Raw genomic sequence first — 12967 nt, 5'->3', positions numbered from 1 at the left:
AAATCATTGTGATTATTACCATAAGTCCTCCTTTACAGAACTAGGCACATTGCTACAGCACAGGAAATTCTTTATGCTTTGTATGTTTATTGAAACTGCTATGATGTGTACAAACTGAACTAAAAGCACACCAGTCGCTGTTACGAATAGAACAGATGAAACTATTCATTATTACATTTATTATAAACTTTGCTTTTGTACCGAATAATGAACTACCCAGATCCCAGGATTGAAACAATTTAATGCCCCTTCCACATGCAGTGATCCTTTCTATAGCTTATTTTAAGGTTAGTTATTAACCTCTAAGCAAACACTTGACTGCTATTTTTGGAATATGGGAAAGCAGGCAGTAAGGAGTTATAGCTGTGAGCAGAGGTTCTCTGAACTGGCCTCTAACTCTTTCTCAAGCTTACAAAGACATACACCAGTCAGCACATTGTCAAATGTCCTCTTCTAACTCAGCTGGAAGTGAGAATGAGACTTTGACAGCTTCAAAACAGCCCATTGTTGCGTAAAGGAAGGAAGGTAAGGTGCTGCTCCAGGGCACTATTCCAGGGTCAAGTCCTACACCTGTGCTGATTTACAAAAGGCTTTTCTGAACAGGCAGAGATAGCAGCTGACAATGAAAGAAACTGAAAGATTTTTGTCAAATATTTCCCACTAAATATTATAAAAGAAACAGGCTAAAGCTATTGCTGGGGAATTAATTCCCAATGGTAACAGCTTTGGAGAGCTTTAATTGCCTAGAAATAAAAGTAAAAATGGATGTACCTGTTCTAATATAAGTTTCACTGCATTAGAATAATTTTTCAAGCTAAAGAAACAGTGTGAAGTGTCTTACATGATAAAAAAATAATACTAATATTTGAGGAATTAATAAAACAGACACAAATTCTTAGCTGTTGGAAATTAATAAATACATTATTTACTAAAGCTGCAAACCCAATTGGTCTCGTAGGAAGGTGCAGTCTTATATAATATGTTCAAATGCAACATTGCCCACAACTAGTTAAGTCCAGACCTTTTGAATGCTATAATACAGTGAGATTTACTTGGAGAAAAGGCACAGTTAATTTCTTATCACTGACAGCTTTCCCTTGCAAGAAAATCTATTTTTCTGCCTAAGGACTGTAGCTGATATGCCAAAGACTTTATATTTTCTAGCATACTTCTTTGAGCATTGACATTAATGCTCTGACGCATTCTTGTAAAAATTCAGGAACTGATCATAAAGTTTAAATGAAATACTTTTTCTTTCAAAATGCAAGTTTCTCTAGAAGAAAAAACAGTCTATGGTAAAATGTCAATTTCCATTGAATTTACTTGGGGAAAATAATCCAACTGATTGCTCCTGGAAAGTAAAAGTACATTAACAATTATGATATGACATTTTTGCAAATCTATAGCAAAGAATAATATAAAAAGGAATTCATAGAGTAATATAAATTTATATTCTGTTTTGAGCTCTGCTCATATGAGAGCATGTCGAAGAAAGCCTTTCATGCAGAATCAAGTAAAGTTTCCTTAAGATACAAAGTTCAGATGCCCCTGAACAGCTGTAAAATTCCAGGTTGTGTGTAATATATTTCAATTTTCTGGAAAACCCTAATCTGAGTCTCAGGTGGATGCCCTAACTCACCTCCTGTGTGCACTCTTAAGCCTGATATCCCAAACCTGTTTGCCTGCCAGCCAGCCCAACATCCACAAGCTGAAGGTAGGTCTGCTTCACACCAATGGGCACTGCAGCCATGCTTGGGAAAGACACCTCAAAGCAAGGCTGTTTCAAGTACCTTCTTCTCACCTCATTGCAGTCTTCTTTTCAATTTATTCTCATTGACAGTTGCTGTGACAGGGTTTTTCTGCTGGAGCAATACACTGCTCCCACCACACAAGTCAAGTAATGACTGTTAAGACAATAAAGAGGCATAGAATCTCCTTAAAGTTTTACGTTATTCATTGCTGGCAGGCATCTTAAAAATAACAAGCTCATGACTATGCAGAACAAAATAAGACAAACTTTACTGATCACTGAAGGGAAGTAAGCAGCCTCAAACAAGGAGCTGCCAGTAATTATGAGAAGGCAGTGTGATGCTGTAAGGCAGTACCCCAAATTCTCCAATTCTTGTTGCCTCTTCCGTGTCCTTTGGTAACAAAGGATGGTGCCTCCTGCTTATTCACTGATAGCTGGCTCCACTTGCACTGACTTTTTGAATGTAGTCATCTAGCATCCAGCACAGCAGATGTGGTGAACACAAAGTCTCATCAGTGCATATCACTAATGGTGTTGTCTGGTAATTGCCACGTTTATTGGGTATCTGTAGTGAGCTGTATGTAGACGATCCAAGCTCACAATCAGATTTTGAATAAAAAATATGAGACTTAGTGTGCCACTAAGACACTACATGTAGCTGTCTAGATGTGGTTGTCTACATTTGAACAAGATGTCTAAGCTAAGTCAATTGAAATCTAGGGTGTGATTTACCTGCCTACACTCCAGCCACTTGGCATGCTGCCTGTTCTATCCACCTGGCTCTTGATGCCAGTCAAGGAAGTGTAGGTCTTCCAAAGGTCTTTTCGTATATAGGTAGAAGCCTCATGTAAACACTGTATGTAGGTACTCAAATTTAGGTCTCTCAGTTCAAAGTGAAATGTCCTTGCCAGCAGCCTTTGTGACAGTGACATAGATAATAGATGCAGAGTAAAAAATTTCCCTTCAGCTGGAATTCATGCATAGTCACCCCACCTGATTAACCAAACATTAATATTCTTACAGTCAAGTAGTATTCTCAAATTCATTGTTTTCTTTGACACTTTTTTCTAATTAACCCTCTCTAATGGAAGCTGTTGAGGACCCAGTCCTCTGAAGTGGTAACAAATAACTTCATGCACAGTTGATGTGTATCATGAAGGTCTTTGTCTCTTCCCAGGACATTCAATTTCTAGTCCTGATGAGGCCTTTGAATATTATTCTGAGAAGCGTTACTCTGTTTGCCTACTTAAGTTTCATTTCCACTATTTAATATAATGAGACACATTTCAAGGAAGTGCCATGAGAAAAAAAAAAAGGTGAAAAATAGGTTCTGTGTACTCAACTTGCAGGTTTATATCACCCCCTAGTCTTTTTATTTTTATTTTTTAGGTCTTTATTATTCAAACTTTTTTGATATCCTATTCATTGATCAAAAGAAGAATGGTCACATTTGCAGGCACTCGCTAAGCTCTTGATTACCAGAACCTCAGGTACTTTTGCTTACTCAGACAATGTGATTAATTTCATCTGAGCTGATAAGTCGGGTAGCTCTCAGTCATAACCAAATCATACCTAGTCACAGAGTGCTGAAATTGGCTGTTAAGGTAGGTCCAGGCAAGCTGTGGCACAAAGCAAAATCATCAGAATATACCAAGGATTCAGTCTATGACTTTCCACTCCTCTCTTCACTGACTCAGAAAAGTAAAGCAAGCTTCATATAGTGTTGCCCAGTCAGAGGATGAAAGGTCTTTTGGTTGGGTAATGCTTAACACCCTAAGGTGTGTGGTGGCTGGGCCAATTCTGAGGCCAAATGGGGACAGTCTTATTACTTTTTTGGCAAAATTAGCTGCACATTGTGTTAATAGTAGTAAAAAACTGATTTAAAAAGCTCTCATTTAGACAAATTACTGTGTAGCCCCTATTGTTCAGTTCTGTTTGTCACTGCTCCATCTGGCAATGGCCATCATTATGGTACAGATAGGTCTAGATGCAATAGTACATCATCTTCTGCTGATAAATGAAAATAAGGCTTCTGCAGTTACATAGGCCATACTCATAAATATGACTGTTGCATGTGTGATTTTTGAGATGTAAATATCATGTATTCTTCCCCAGCTGAACAGTTTGTTCAGCTTCCAGTTTAACAAACTTCCAGTCTGTTAAACAGCTTCCCTCTGCAGCACAAGAAAACAGTCAGGAAACTGTTTTGCTGCAATAGTATTAGTGTTATTTGTGTTTTGATGTATAAGACTTTAATTAGGAAGCTTATATTTTCATGTTAATTTTGAGTTAAATAAAGTTTTATTTTATTTTGAGTGGTGTCCTAAGGAGGAATTTTGACTGATGTTTTTAACCTCGTGGTTAATTCACATGCTTTGGTTTCAGCTGGGAAATGTGAAATTCTTGATTACTCCAAGGCTTCTCAGGATTGACCAGTCTATGAAGACATTAGGCCTTCAGCCTTTACTTGCATTGAATAACACTTTAGGGGATGACTAGTATTGCTGAAACTTGAAACTTATGACCCAGATGTTTAGGCATTTGCTTCCTGTTGACTGCAGGGCTGCAAGGCAGCTATGAATGTTTTATCCATCTGGGCTAAGTGAAGGGACATTCCACAGCATTTCTGAGGGATGTAGGACTACAGCCAAACTGGAAACAAAAGGATAGTAACGTCATTAATGATGGTTTAAAGCATTGATCAGTAATAACAGCTTTTATATATTAGAAATTTTGAAATATCACCACAAGGGGAATATGTTTGAAAACCATTAAAAACTATTTAGAAGTAATATAATAGTTGCTTACACTAGCGAGATCGTTTTGTCTTGTTACTTGATGAGATGGGGTTGTGGTAATTGTGATGGGACTGCAATAACTCCTAGAGGTCCCATTTTGCTACTTCTTATGAAAGGTCTTGAAAAGAGAAGTCCTTGAATAATAATCTTGTTAATGAAACACTCCTAAGGAGAACAGCTGCCAAGAATGGTGTCTATATTCCTGACATAGGGCAGGGGAGGAAGCTCACTTCTTGGCTGGGATCAACAGGAGAAGCAATATTACATCTTCATGCAAATCGTGAGGAGTCATCACCAAATGGGAACATTTCCAGTACTCTTCTACACGGATCTGTATAGTCATTATACACAGTGATTCAGAAACCAGTGAAACTAAATAAATGATAATGGCAGGTTGGCTGGACCACCCCAGAGCTTCACACAGCTTGGTGTGTTGGGCCTATCAGACCAGTGTGTTTTAATACAGTCAAATGCAAGGTCATACATGTTGGAACAAATAAAGCAGGCAAGAAACTGGATTTCTAAGAGGGATTTATCTCACCTAACTTCAGATGCCTTAAATGCATCTGTTAACATCTCAGCTAGTCATGCTAGATCCCCTTTATAGTCAGTAGATAGAAATAGCTACCTCTAAAGTGCAATTCACCAAGCCTAAACTAGTTGTCTAAATCCTACTAATTACTCCTAAATGTGTTTATTAGCTTTCACTAATTATAAAGGGAGGTGAGATTCCTAGAATTAGCCTGCCATGGGAAGATTCTCCCTACACATACTTCAGGAAATCAATGTTCTCTTTGCTGTTGATCACTGTAATCTGGCATACGAGAGCACAGAAAAGAGTGGGCTCACAGCAGCTTGAATTATTGGTATTTTATAGATGCTGTGGGATCCTAGTCCCTTTGGTAATCATTTATTGTTAGTAGTGAATTTAATATCGGCATAATTTGTTTTAGACTTATCAGGAAGCTCCTAAAATAGGAACATTGTTTTGTTTGTCTTTTTGTAGGCTCGCTAAGTTAGGATTTCAAGTCACGTATGGCATAGGAGGAGGTTAGGGCTCCCATTGGCGTGGGAGAAAACATGAATCTCCAACTCTGGGACGCAGCAGGCTAGAAGATGTGATGAGGTGGATGTTAATGGGTTCTCAGCTGAATGTTCACCCTGTTCTTATTCTGCAACAGAGATTTAAGAGTTTGAGAAGCAGTTGTCATTGTCCACTTGTAAAGTACTACCAGATATCTCTTCCTCCCAGGCCTTGGAGAGGTGTGTATCTCAGACACCTAAGGTTTTGATTGAAGTCTGTGAGTTGGCAATGGTAGTCACTTCTGCACTACAGAGTACACTAATGAATTCAGAGATGCTGTGACAGTTTATATAAGCCCTACCATAGAAAGAATATCAGTAACATGCTGTTAAACCATGAAACAGAAATAATTTTGGCTGTCTAATCAAATTCTGACAAGTTCAAGAACCTCTTCCTTTTCAGTCCTGATATTGTGCCCAGGACTTTTACAGTAGGTTTATTTTAGTAGGTAACACAGCAGGAGCATCTCAGAAAATACCCCATGCAACAGTGAGGGTATTGAGGAAGCAAATGTCTTGATTAAGTGGCTTCCCTATTGTTTTCTTGCTCATGGCTTTTCTGGCTCAGCCAACAATGCAAATGTTATTGGTATTGTTTGTGCATTACCATTCCTGCACAGACCATTTGCTCTAACTTTTCAAGAATTTATAGCAGTTAATCTAACAGTTTATACTTGGCAGAGTTCCCATTAAGATGTATGTATGTAGAGTCTGAATAGTGATTAAAGGTTTGGGCATGCATATGAGAAAGCTGCTGAGTTGCTACTTGTGGTAATGATACTTGCTGTTCTTTTATCCCCAGCTATGCAGCATTAGATGCTGCCTTTACAAAACACTCCTGTCTTTGTCAAGCAGGAGATAATCTGGAACCTCTTTTAACCATCTGTCCTTTGCTGAAGCCTTGTGAGGTGCCCCAGTGTCCTTGTTCTGGCTCTCCTTACAACGCTCTTAATTCCTCTCTCATCTTTAGGCTTCAAAGAGAAGCATATGGGGCTACATGGTGTACATTTGTCTGCCAGATACAGCCCTATTCCTTAGGTGTTCTTTCTGCTCATGCCTCTGATGTTTTTGTTTGCTTTTCTGCAATATAAAGAGAGAGACCTACAGGGTTATGAATTACAAGAATATTTAGTACATACCAATGCTTATTTTACTTCAGATTTACAGTGCTGTTTTTTCTGGGAATAATTATATCCTCCACACATTGGAGAAGCTGTCTGAAGATCCTGGTAATCAGAACTAGATCAATTCAATTAATGCCCAAGAAAAATTGCTGATATTTCTCTATATTATCACTTGGAAGGCCAAAAATAAGTTCCCACTGCTGTAATACCTTGCTGTGTTAATGTGGGTGACGGGAAATGTTTTTTCCCATTGCCTAATTGAATGCCAGCACTGGTAAGAACTGATAGCAGCTGCTGCCAGAAAAAGCCATTTGTAGAACACAATAGCAAGTTTTATCAAGCCTGCAAAATCAGAAGCTGTGTTATGTAATGAGACTCTTGAAAAAGCATATCAACTATGATACAAAAAACATACCAGCATTGTGGCAGATAGGAGGCCTGTCTGATAGACAGTGATTGTGGGAAGTGATATAAAACTGGTCCAATTGAAAAATGCAAACTTTATGACTTAGTCCTTGGGCTGCCTAGCAGCATCCAAGCTTTGCACCCCTGGAACAGCCTGAGTGTTAGTAATATGGAAAATCTGACTCAAGACTCTCTGAGGTCCCAAAGCAACCTTTGGAATGAAACCTGTGTTTATTTAAGGATATATTTCTTGGCAGCATTAGAGGGACATTACCACAAATTCTCTGCTTTCAAGCTAATTTCTACAGTAACAATAAAAAGTTTTAGGGCAGAGCTCGTACGGAACTTTTTTAAGGAAAAGCAAATTAAATTCCACTTCAAAATTAATACCTATTAAATAGTCACAGAATTATATCTTCTTCTAGAAGATATAAAAGCTTTTGCTTGGAAACTTTTATTGGTCTAGAAAACTTGTAACAATTTGGTGCTAGATCAGGCATCTGTAAGAAGCACAGATTGTGCTTGTGGTATGGGAGACTGTGCTGTGGAAAGCAATAGCCTGGAAAAAGACTTCAGCTGATAAAGAAGCAGTCAGTGTGATGTTATGGCTGAGGGAGTTAACATGAGTAGGGAAGGTATGACTGAACAGGAGTATGAGTCTGGTATTGCTACTCTGTATGAAGCAAGGAGGCATGGACAGCCCAGGGTCCATTTTGTGACCAAGAAATCCAAGGGGATGCTTTTGATCAAGGGGTCCATGAATAACCTGGAGTGTAATTCCAGTGAGGCTTTTTTTTTCAGTGATAATCATCATAAACTCACTATATTTAGCCCATCCAAGATAAATTTAAAGGACAACTTGACAACAGACTTTAAACATCCCCATTTGGATGAAGTCAGATCAGATCAACGTGAGACAATTCAATCCTCTCTTAGCAGTGAAACCTGAGGTGCTCTTGCAGAACCACTTCACCACTCTGCAGACTGAAAAGGCAAAACCTCTAACAGCAGGAGAGGTGCTGGAGCTGAGTAAGGCAGCCCAATCTGCTCCCCGTGTAACAACCCGCACAACTAAGAAAAGGTGACAGGTGATAGTAGTAGGTGATTCTGACAGGTAGAGAGGCACCCACTTGCTGACCTGATGCACCCTCTGGAGAGGTGTGCTGCTTACAAGGGGTTCCTATCAGCGGGGTCACCAAGAGACTACCAAGCCTCATACAGTCCACTGACTGTCATCCCCTGCTGTAGTTGCACATGGGCATCACTGATACAGCCAGGAGCAGCTTGAGGAGTATCAAGAAGCATTGCAGAGCCCTGGGAGCAGCGGCAAGGGACTCCTGAGCACAGGTGTTTTTTTCATCAGTCCTCCTGGTCAAAAGGGAGGGCTTTGAAAGGACCAGTTGAACCTGGCGAATCAACAAACGGTTACAGGACTGGTGCCACAGCCAAGGGCTCAGCTACGTTAACCGTGGGACTCGCTTTCAGAAACCTGGTCTACAACGGGCTGACGGGGTCCAACTGACAGAGAAGGGGAAGAAAATTTTCAGTCATAGACTTGCCAAACTGGTGAAGAGGGCTTTAAACCACAGTTTCCATGGGAGGAGAACCTTGATCCATCCCACTCCTACCAGTTTGATGCCAGTGCCAGCAATAGATGCCCAGAGCCTGGAGAGGGATTGCAGGTCAGCAGGAGAGCACCTGGGGAGCAGCACAAAGGAATTCCACCCACTCCAGCTGGTAAGTCAGCTTCATTGGGGCCCAACTTAAATGCCTCTATGCAAATGCACGTAGCATGGAGAGTAAACAAGAGGAGTTAGAGACATGTGCACGCCTGCAGGGCTATGATCTTATTGGCATCACAGAGATGTGGTGGGATGGCTCCTATGACTGGAGTGTTGGAATGGGAGGATAGAGGCCCTTTGGGAAGGACAGGCAGGGGAGAGGAGGAGGAGGAGTCACCCTCTATGTCACTGACCAGCTAGAGTGCACGGAGCTCTGCCTGGGGATGGATGATGAGCTGACCAAATGCTTTTGGGTGAGGACTGAAGAGAAGGCAGGGACAGGTGACATTATAGTGGGGGTCTGCTACAGGCCACCCAACAAGGAAGGCCGAGTGGATGAGGCCCCCTATAGACAGAGCAGAGCAGCCTCATGTTCACAATCACTGGTCCTCATGGGGGACTTCAACCACCCTGAAATCTGTTGGAGGGGCAACACAGCACGCCATAAGCATTCTGGAAGGTCCCTGGAATGTGTTGATAATAACTTCCTTCTCCAAGTGACAGTGGAGCCAATGAGGAGGGGTGCTATGCTGGACCTTGTTCTCACTATCAAGGAGGGGCTGGTGGGGAATGTGAAGTTCAAGGGCAGCCTTGGCTGCAGCGATGGTGAAATGGTGGACTTCAAGATCCTTAAGGCACTGAGGAGGGCGCACAGCAAGCTCACTAGCCTGGACTTCAGGAGAGCAGACTTTGGCCTCTTCAGGGATCTGCTTGGTAGAATACCATGGGATAAAGCCCTGGAGGGAGGAAGGGCCCAGGAAAGCTGGTTAACATTCAAGGATCACCTCCTCCATGCTCAGGAACGGTGAATCCCAACAAAGAGGAAGTCAGGCAAAATCGCAGGAGGCCTGCATGGATGAACAAGGAGCTCCTGCACAAACTCAGAGACAAAAAGGAAGCCTGGGAGGCACACACGTTCCTGGGAGGAACACAAAGAAATTGTCCAAGCAGCCAGGGATCAGGTTAGGAAAGCTGAGGCCCTGACAGAATGAAATCTGGCCAGGGATGTCAAGGGCAAGAAGAAAAGCTTCTCTAGGTACATTGGTGATAAAAAGAAGACCAGGGAAGATGTGGCCCCCCTCAGGAAGGAAACAGGAGACCTGATTACCTAGGATATGGAGAAGGCTGAGGTACTCAGTGATGTTTTTGCCTCAGTCTTCATCCATGAGTGCTCAAGCCATACTGCCCAAATCACAGAAGGCAAAGGCAGGGACTGTGAGAATGAAGAGCCCCCCCACTAGAAGATCAGGTCTGAGACCATCTAAGGAACCTGAATGTGCACAGGTCCATGGGACCTGAAAAGATGCATTTGAGGGTCCTGAGGAAACCGGCGGATTAGGTTGCTAAGCCACTATCCATCATATTTGAGAAGTCGTGGCAGTCTGGTGAAGTTCCCACTGACTGGAAAAGGGGAAAAATAAAAGGGAAAAAAGGAAGAGCTGGGGAACTACATGCCAGTCAGTCTCACCTCTGTGCCCACCAAGATCACGGAGCAGATCCTCCTGGAAACTATGCTTAGACACATGGAAAATAAGGAGGGGATTAGTGACAGCCAACACAGCTTCCCTAAGGGCAAATTGTGCCTGACAAACTCGGTGGCCTTCTACAGTGGGGTTCCAGCATTGGTGGATAAGGGAAGAGCAACTGACATCATCTACCTGGCCTTGTGGAAAGCATTTGACACTGTCCCACATGACATCCTTGTCTCTAAATTGGAGAGACATGGATTGGGCAGATGGACCACTCGAAGGATAAGGAATTGGCTGGATGGTCACACTCAAAAAGTTGCCGTCAACAGCTCAATGTCCAAGCGGAGACCAGTGACCAGTGGCTTTCCTTAGGGTTTGTTACTGGGACCAGTGCTGTTTAACATCTTTGTTGGCAACATGGACAGTGGGACTGAGCGCACCCTCAGCAAGTTTGCCAACGACAGCAAGCCGTGTGGTGTGGTGAACACGCTTGAGGGAAGGGATGCCAACCAGAAGGACCCTGACAGGCTTGAGAGGTGGGCCCGTGTGAACCTCATGAAGTTCAACAAGGCCATGGGCAAGGTCCTGCACATGGGTCAGGGCAATCCCAAGGACAAATACAGGCTGGGCAGAGAATGGGTTGAGAGCAGCCCTGAGGAGGATGACTTGGGGATGTTGGTTGATGAGGAGCTCAACATGAGCCTGCAATGTGCACTTTCAGTCCAGAAAGCCAGCTGTATCCTGGGCTGCATCAAAAGAAGCATGGCCAGCAGGTCGAGAGAAGGGATTCTGCCTCTCTGCTCCACTCTCTTTGAGACCCCACCTGGAGTACAGTGTTCAGCTCTGGGGCCCCCAACATAAGGAGGACAGGGACCTGTTAGAACAAGTCTAGGGGAGGGCCACAAAAACATTCAGAGGACTATAGCACCTCTCCTATGAAGAAGACAGGCTGAGAGAGTTGGGGTTGTTCATCCTGGAGAAGAGAAGGCTCTGGGGAAGCCTTATAGCAGCCTTCCATATCTGAATGGGGCCTACAAGAAAGCTGGAGAGGGACTTTTTACAAGAGTGTGTAGTGATAGGACAAGGGGTAATGGCTTTACACTGAAAGAGGGTAGATTTAGATTGGACAAAAGGAAGATATTGTTGATGCTGGGATTGGTGAGGTACTGCAGCATGTTGCTTCCAGAGAAGTTGTGGATGCCCCCTCCCTGGAAGTGTTCAAGGCCAGGTTGGATGTGGCTATGGCTTTGAGCAACCTAGTCTAGTGGAAGCATGTCAGGGAGTCAGACTAGATGTTCTTGAGGGTTCTCTCCAGCACAACCTATTCCATGATTCTATTATTGTCACAGAAAATTTTAAAGGAAATATTTGTTTTGTTTCTTTTTCTTATTTGCTACTTATATATTAAGTCTTTCAAACTAATTCTCTTTACAACCATGAACATTAGAGTATGTTCTTAATAAATTAGAGCATACAGGAATCGGAATTTAAGAAAGACTGATAATAAAAATTTTGTCATCAATACTGAAATAAGGCCAAGTCAAGGCCCCCCTCTATCTTCCACAGAATCAGTACTTCTACTTCTGTTTGTTTTACAAAGTACTATGCCATCCATCTACATCCACATCTTATTGTAACCTATATAGTCACTTAAAGATGAACAGGGAAGGTGTTTTAGTTCCAGTGGCCTTTTGCAAACAAATTAGTAGGAGCTTATGGTGTTCACAAAACCAGGATTTCCCTACAAGGTTTCTATATGAAAAGGTAATACAGCCCCTTCCATCCCAGAGCTAAAAGGCAGAATGCCCTCCTCATTAATCAGCCTTCTCTTCAGCTTAATAATACTTAGCAGCCACATAATGTTTTGCATCCCCCAAGCACTGTACCAAAATTAAGGATCCTATATAGTACTTAGGCACGTAACTACCTGCTAAGGGAGTGCTGATAGCAATCATAAGTACAAGTGTTTTCAAGTTTTAAAAAAAGGAGGAAATAAGAAAGAAAAAGAATAACTAAATGTTTAAAATAGTGCCCACAGTTTTAGATGACTATCATTTTTTTCCTTTTTTACAGTGATTAGATATCATGTTGATAAATGTCTTGGTACCTCTGAAGAAAAATAGACTGTCAGTAATGTGGTAATTTTGCCTGAGCTCCTAGGAACATTGCATCTGAAAAAGCAACAGGGCAATAGTTTTTATGTAGTCATTTTTCTTATGCTCATCCGGGTCATTTGGTGACTTTTGCTATGTCTATATTATTAAGTGATGTGAACAAATAAGATCTATAGAAGTAACAGTTGATGTTTAGGGCCTGACATCCTCAATACGCACATTTCAGAGGTTTTATATTCGGACTAAACTGGTCCCATGACCTGAGTGCCCTTTACAGCTGGAGTGCATTAAGTACACTCTCAGGAGTACATCTTCCAGTTTAGTTTCATCCAGAAGGAATCCAGGTCATGCACACTGAGACCACTCGGTGGTGCAAATCAAAGAACAGCAAATAGAGGTAATAGGAAATTTGCTTCAGAATCTCACTCTTTCTCTAAACCCAA

At 41.9% G+C, this 12967-nt stretch overlaps 1 long non-coding RNA gene across 1 annotated transcript in view; it reads left to right on the top strand.

Moving 5' to 3' along the window:
- The first annotated feature begins 339 nt into the window (after nt 1-339).
- LOC135310572 (uncharacterized) overlaps nt 340-12967 on the top strand; it is a 28594-nt gene continuing 15966 nt past the window's right edge. The window contains exon 1 of the long non-coding RNA XR_010370671.1: nt 340-525. This is a non-coding gene — a long non-coding RNA (uncharacterized LOC135310572). The remainder of the gene's footprint in view (nt 526-12967) is intronic.

This window comes from Phalacrocorax carbo, chromosome 1, assembly GCF_963921805.1.
Source record: "Phalacrocorax carbo chromosome 1, bPhaCar2.1, whole genome shotgun sequence".
In the NCBI taxonomy this organism is placed as follows: Eukaryota; Metazoa; Chordata; class Aves; order Suliformes; family Phalacrocoracidae; genus Phalacrocorax; species Phalacrocorax carbo.
The sequence above is the reverse complement of the archived record's forward strand: the minus strand, read 5'-3'. Positions and strand labels throughout refer to the sequence as shown.